Below are 7750 nucleotides of genomic sequence, written 5' to 3' on the forward strand. Positions count from 1 at the left end.
AGGAAATTGAACTGCACAAGCACGGCAGATGTATTCCTGCACAGCTCCCCTAGCAACTCTGGGAAAGTTTCCAAATTCCTGCACCATTAACATTTAAGGAATTGTCTCTGAACTCTGGTAGTTAAACAGTGAGGAGAAACAAGACACTGTAAATGGATTTGTTCAGGGTAGGTCAGTTACTGAAGAGGCTGTTTAAATCAGGGCTTGCTGTTTTGCACCAACAGCAAAGGTTTGGCTCAAAGCACTTCATCATTTGAAGTTTTCCACCTTTTTTTTCCCCCTCCTCTTTGACCACTCTCAGGCAATGGCATTATCTTCCAGTCCTCCTGCAGCACACAAAGGCGAAGGGAGGAAGAGCCTCTGGGGTGAGGGCTCCTCTTCACATTCACCCTTAGGCCATGGTGACTGACCAGTCAGCAGACAAGCTGTCCCTCTGCAGTGAGCAAGTCCCAAATGCTTGAGCTGGTGGCTGTGCACACCTGTGGCATCAGTGCCAGTGGGACAGGGCTGCAAGTGGCTGTGCCTGGCATGGGTGGCACTCAGGGGCCCTCACTTGCAGCACAGTGTGCATCTACAGTCACAACAGCACACCTCTCCTCAGCTTCCCTTCATGCCACACCAGAAGCGGCCTTGATGCTCAGGGCAGGCAAAAAACAGCTGTGATTTATTTCCCTGCACACATCAGCTTGACATCTTCATTGGTGTTTGCAACAGGAACAGACCTCAGTGCAGGAGAGGGATGGCACACACAGACCCTGACGAACAATTGTTTGTCTCTGATGCCCAGCACAGGGTGCTCCAGTATCTTGGGATGCCCTTGAACATTCCTCATTTGGAGTGAATAATCTCCTGGCTAAATCACCATATGCTTGCAGCTGCCAGCATAACAACGTGTGCAGGAGTTCACTGTGCCTGGCAGCTACAGACCAAGGCTTTCTCAAGTGCCCATCTTATATTTGAGCTTGGTCTTGGTGCCTGCTCTCCAAGGGTAAGTGGGAATTGTCTCTTTTCAAAGAAGTTGGAGCTCCCTGGCCTGACACTTTAACATCAGTCCAGAAGATGCAGTTTCTTCCCTCTCCTTTTTTAGTTAACCTGTCAGATGCTACACAGAAGTGTAATTATAATTACAAGCCCTGTTTCAGTGTCCTCAATCCCAGCTAGAGAACCAGTTCTGTCTCCACTATCCACTTGCAAAAGCACCAAAAACTCATGGATTTAAGCACTGAAAACTAGGAATATTGTTATTTATTTTCTTTTTAGCCAGACATGCACAAAATAAATGCATATTGGCAGCCAGCAGGTTCTTGGCCAGCTCTATGCTACCCCAGTGAACCTGCATCTCATTACACTAGAGATAAAGAGCACATAAAAACCATTTCAGACCCACAGCACTGAGCATCACCACCACTGCCTGACCCAGGCTACCTCTGCAGATCTCTGCTGTTGCTGCTCCAAATGTCAAGGACGTTCCCCCTCCTGCCCACTGTGTGCTGCCTGCACAGCCAGCCCTGCAGACCCCCCTGGCCAGCAGCCTGGCTGCCAAGCTCAGCTCGAGTAATCCAACACACAGCTGGGAGTTATTGGGAAGGAAGCAGCTCTGCAGGGAGACCAGGACCACCCAGAGCTTCAAAAGGCAGATTCGGTGCCCAGAAGTCCACATGCACCCCAATCCTTGTCCTGTGTCCAAGCTGCTGACAGCACCTCCATGGAACGTGCTGCAATGGAGGATTAACAGCCCAGAGAGAGGAGAGGACAAGTTGACTGAGCAGATCACTCATCCAGACACTGCTGCCACCACAGGGCACCAACCCCTTCAGGTCCTTCAGAATAGTCCAATGCTAGGGGGCAATTTAAGAGTAACCCTATGTAAGGAAGTCACCTCCAATTAGTACTCTAGTTCAGAAAATGATCTGCCATTTGGAGACAGTACAAAGCACTTGTGTTCCTCTGCTGCCCAAATGTTTGCTAGATGCGTAATTCTCTCCGCTAACAAATCCAGGAGGGAAAAAAAAATTCTGGAAGGCCTTTTGTACACCCTTCTGGAACTTTGTTTTAAGTCTAATTGGCACTAAAACATCTATAATTGCAGGTGTTAACCTTGCAACTTGTCCTAATGTAAACTTGAGGCTGGACTGCAGAGGCTGCTCCTCTTCCCAGCCATGGAGGCAGCAGTGATTGCTGTGGGTGTCACATCAAACAGCAGTGGATTTCCAAGCCTCCCAGCCCTTCACAGTGCCACACTCACCTCTGTTGGGCTGTGGTATTTATACTCTGCAGCACATAAAGAACACAAAGCCAGCAAGCTGCTCAGCACTGTGCCAAGACCCTGCACAAGCCTGCCCAGAGGGGCACAGCCAGTCCCCATGTTCAGAGAGCAGCCCAGAAAAACCTTCCAAGCAGTGTAAAGTCAGGCTGAGGATGAGAGTGGGCTCTGAGATTAGCCCTGGATGATTAATGAATGAGCAACCCTCCAGCAGATGCAGCAGCAAGACAGACACAGCCCCAAATTGCACCCTGCCCAGCCAGAGCCAGCACGCAGGCAGCACTATTCACATTTAGAAATAAAAAAATGACACTTACTGCCACACAGCCACATGATCCAGCACTCCTCGATTTACTGTTATGTATTTCAACAAGTCAAAATTCACCTGGTCAATAATGCTGCAAGGAGAGCCCATTGCTCAGCTGCACCCGCAGGCACCGTGATGCGTTGGCATCAATCACCAGGCACAGGAGAAATAAAAGCACTGGAATATTGTTGTCTCAGGATTAATGCCTCTTGCTGTGAAAACAAACGTCCCAGACTTGCCTCAACATTCATTTTTGATAAATGATTTGACTTCGCCTTGGCACTCCTGTAGCAGCAGGAGACCATTATCCTGAGACAATGTTTTATTCTATTGACATTATCTCTTAATTATAATGTGAGTGATATCAAAGCGAGTGAGAGCCCACCAATCCCTCAGGCAGTTTTTGCAGTTTCTCCTGTCAGGGTATCTGGGAGAAATTTTACTACAGTGGTTCAATGATCTGCTCCAGTCCAGCCTGTAAAGGGCCCACCGAGGAGGGGCAGGATCCTTACCTGACCCACCTTGATCACAGCCAGGGGAGCTGCACCACTTCACACAAGCTCAGGTACTACATATTTTTCTCCAGCAGCAATTTTTATTATTTAATTTTCAGAAGCAGGGAGCTTTTCAGGCAGATAGGTCATTTGCATATTTTAAAATATGAGATTTTTTTGCAAGATTTAAAAGGGATTTACCATTTACTATACTTCAGAATATAGCTAACGTTCGGGTAAAATCTTTGGAAAGGATCATAAACCTTGCACTTCAGGGATTATGCCAGGAGGTGAATTACACACTCACCTCGGCTATTTTGGGGTTAGTTCCCCTCCCTGGCAGCACCCAGGAGCAGGAAGAGCTTGGACACTGCCATGCACAGCTCAGCCCATGCTCCAAGCAGATGGGGAGGGGCTGTCAGTAAGTCTGATTGGCATTAATTGTTCGCAAGACTTTGTTTTGCAAAACCATTTTGCACTCACTGAATAAAGAAGACAAGGGAACCAAAGCACTTTCTCATCTTTAAATCCCTGCATCAGAGAAAGCCTGTCTGCTCCCACCCAGGAGCACTGCAGAGTTGCACGTCGCTGCTCTGGAAGGAGGAAACTACCAGAGAACAGAGGTTTTAATATTTAAACTGAACCAACTTAATTAACTTGCAAGAAAAAATGACACAGTTCTGGGATGAGCTTTACCTACAGCAGCAAAGGAAAGGGCATGTCTGGCCTCCAGCTCAGGCTCCCATCCTCACCTCCCTCCCAGCAGGGCAGAGGTGCCCATGCAGTGTGGCAGGAGGGCTGGACCAGGAAAATCAGCTGTGACATGTTCAGCCAAGCACGATCAGAGGGAGATGATGGGGCTCATCATAACATCTTCATTCTTGCCCTGCAGCCTCAAACCAAGGCATCTTTGCTGGTGACAGACAGCAAGTCCCCCGTGTGCTGCAGGGGCAGAGCAATTAGTAGAGCCCTGACAGTGCAGGCAGGGCCAGGCATCCCTCAGCTACACATTATGAGGGAACATGCTGGCTGGTAAGGACATCCCTCAAAAAACTAGGAGCTCCACCACTGACAGGGAGGTGGGAACCAAGTCCTGGCTTATCATGGCAGCACTTACTGCCCTTGTATTTTTAGCCATACACAGTTCTCCATCAGCAGTTTGAAACCAGAGCATGAAGCTCTCCATGGGGACCATGTGTTGATTTGTTTCACAATTTCCATTAATTACCAGGTAAATGAGATCCCTGCACACTCCTTGGGCACCTTGCCTCATCTGTTCAGGCTTTTGACAGCTGCTGGAGCAGTAAGTATGTTTTCATTATATGATACCTGGTAGGGCATCCTCTCCCTCACTCTGACCTCCAGAACCATCCCATCTGCTTTATTTCAGCATGCCCCCTTGGAATTTGTTCTCATCAGCTAAAATCCATCCTGGTGCAGGCAGAGGAGCTCTGAGCCCTTGAGGCTTCAATTAACTGGGGAAAAGGACCTTGGAGCCTTGAGGCTGGCTGTGGCTCTTGGGTGAATGCCTAAATTCAGTACACTGAATTTAGGACCTGGCAAAGGGCTTGTGTCAGGCTGAGCTAATGCACATGAGGCACCAAATAAATCGATTGCTGGTCTGTCAAACCTTCTCTGCTGAAACCTTTCCTGGAAAGCCAATTAACAGCACCTAGTGCTCTTATTTTGTAATTAAAGTCAGGCCACAGCTGAGCAATAGCAACCTTTGGGGGGAGGCAGTGGGGAAGAGGGGAATATTCTTTGATTTACTGCAAGAGAGAAAGCCCATAGCCTGACTGCAGGACTTGAGTTGCACAAACCCAGTGACTTCAAACCCTATTGCAGGGCAGGGCCAGGGGACAAGGCAGGGCTGCTCCATGGAGCAGGGCTCTTTCTCAGCCCACGAGACCTCCAGGGGTGGAAAGTAAACAGAGTAGGGTGAGAGGTGCAGAAGGTGCACGGGGCCATGACTGCTCTTAGACACAGGGCAATCTCTTTCATGGGCAACTGAGGGATGTCCTGGGAGACACGGGCAGGGGTGAACTGGGACCACCCAGACTAAGACACATGCAGGCACCTGGAGGGCACCAAAGCCATCCCCAAACTGTATCACTAGAGACCTGCCCCTCAGGTGAGCCCTCTGCTCAAGCCCAGAATGGAAACACACCTCCTGGGCCAAGCACACTCCCACCCCACCACCTGTAACCAGCCCAGCACAGCAAGTGGCCTTTCTGACTCAACAAGGACTGTTTCTTTCTGGGGCAGGGGGTTGTTTCAGATCAGATCAGGGGTGGGACACACTTCCTTACCCACTCATTTACAGCGTGTGACACGCCCCAGTGATTTACAGGCACGCAGAGGGCCTGCAACCCACTGCAGCTTTCAAGGATTACTTAACACAGGATGAAATAGATCAAATGCAAATGGATGGATGGTATGTGAACTACTCCAGCCAGTCAGGGCTGCTAAACCCTCTGGTTTCTTTCACAAGGCTTTGAAACTGGGAAATGTAGCTTCAGAGAATTTATTTGCTAGGGGCAGTGGGAAGGGCAGGGGAGTATTTATGAGCCAAAGAAAATTCACAAGGTATGTCTCTGAGGATGCACCCACCAGGGCACCGAGTGCTGTTTAAGCAAGCAATGTGGTTCCTGGCTGCCAAAGAGATGAGTTGCCTCCTTGGGAGCCCAGCCAAAGCCCCCCCAGCTATCCCTACCAGGGCATGGAAATTCATGCTGTGCACAGAGCAACTTCTAGAGCAGGAGGAAGAGCAAACACAGGGCTGTTTGGCAGCTCTGTGCAGGAAGGCAGGGACTGCCCGTTGGTCTCTGCCTCCCATGGGGTCTGACAAGCTAGTTGGGTATCGGGTGCAGGTGAGATGGATCCCACAGGAAGTCTCCCCTACAGTCCTCCAGGATGCTGAGCACATCTGGACAGAGCATCCCTTCCAGAGTCACACAAGGAAGGAGATTAAGTTACCAATACCAGGAACTCTTATTTGCTAAAATAATGCTCAAAAAACCCACAACCCATAATCACCACTTATTTTTGTTGGCACCGAAGGTGATTTCAGTACTCCTTGTGGCATCCAGCACACTGGAAACATGGTGCTTGCTCACAGGGGAGACAGCTAAGAAGGAGAGGCTCACTGTCTTAATTGGAGGCACTTGATGCAGATAAGAGCCATGCACTGTGAACCTGGCCAGCACCGGCCTCCAGCCCCCAACATTCCCATGGATCTGTTCCACTCATTTCTACATACATGGCCCCAAGCCAGAGTCTTACTTGGAAAAGCAGAGGAAGTCTGCAGTGAGGGGGGAGAGGGTAATTCCTTGAAATGCTGTCTTTGGGGATGGGATCCGCAGTTGCTGGAAATTCCTTCCCTGGAAGCTCAGCTGCAAAGCTCAGCTCCCTCCTTCCCCACCCTGGCTGCAAAGCCCATGTGATGCCTCCTGCTTGGGACCACGTGCAGCAGGACACCACCTCCCCTGGGCCCACACTTCGTGGGCACATGGTGAAGCCTTCCATGTATGGCACCAGCAATTTCCTACAAGAACGGGTCCAGAAACCAGTTCAGATGGAAAAGACAGAAAAAAAGCTGGGGGGAGGTGGGGTTTTAATAAGAGCAGTACAGCCACAAGCAATATTATTAGGCCCAGAGATTCAGCTGGATACTCTCCAGAAAAGGGCTCAGCAGCAACATCTGTGGTCACAAGGGTAGAGAGTGGAGATGGGAAGGATCACCAGGCTGGCAGCCCCCAGCATGGCTACTGCCTGCTGAGGATTGCCTCTACCTGACCATGTGGGGTGCAGACCCCCCAGTCCAATGTCAGCTGCTGGGGACAGTCCCTGGCCCCACAGGACCCATGAAGCAGCTGGAGCATGACCTTTCTCATCCTGCAGACACTGCAAGCATCCATAGCAGCAGCCTGTGCCATCAGCATCAAATCTGAAGCAAGCTCACATCTGGGAAAACCATCAACTTAAAAAAGGGGAAATAATAAACTTTTTTTAAAAAAAAACAATCTCTCTAAAATAGCATTGTGTGCCTGTGTCCTAACCCCCAGGAACCATGGGCTGAGAGATCAAACCTTATTTCTCAAGGGACTGATATCACCATTTGGTATCAATTTTCCATCTGACTGCTCCTTTTTAGGAACTGTTTCTCTTGCTCCAGAAAACGAGTGCTCCCAGGGAGCCACCCCATGCAGGGAGCCCTGGCTCCACGCCGGCTGCACGTCACCGCTCTGAGGCCCTGGGTCCCAGACTTGAGCAGGACCTCCTCACTGGGCACCACCCTGCAGGGATGCACACCCCAAGAGGAGAGAAAAACATGGGGCCATGGGCTGGTTTGCCCCAACAGAGCCAGGGTTTGGCATGGGAACCACTGTAGGAAGGTGATGGCAGGATACAACAGCAGCAGGGCTGGAGCTTCCCAAAGAATGCATGCCTGCTGCTCTGTGGCTGCTGCTCTCATTGCCAGGACACAGCAGCACCTCAATAAAAGGATCTGCTCAAAGTAAGGGAGTATTTTATAGTTTTTTCCTTCCCTTTTTGAAGGGCAGGAGAATTTCTGTCAGCCCTGGGTGGAGGAGGTTGTGCACACAGAGGCTTTTTCCCAGAAATGGTCCAGCCCTGACTCTGGTGACTAGCAGGGAAATAATGTTAAGCTCCTGTGTCCTCATGGGC

The sequence above is a fragment of the Chaetura pelagica genome, unplaced genomic scaffold, assembly GCF_000747805.2.
Source record: "Chaetura pelagica isolate M959 unplaced genomic scaffold, ChaPel_1.0 scaffold45, whole genome shotgun sequence".
Lineage (NCBI taxonomy): Eukaryota > Metazoa > Chordata > Aves > Apodiformes > Apodidae > Chaetura > Chaetura pelagica.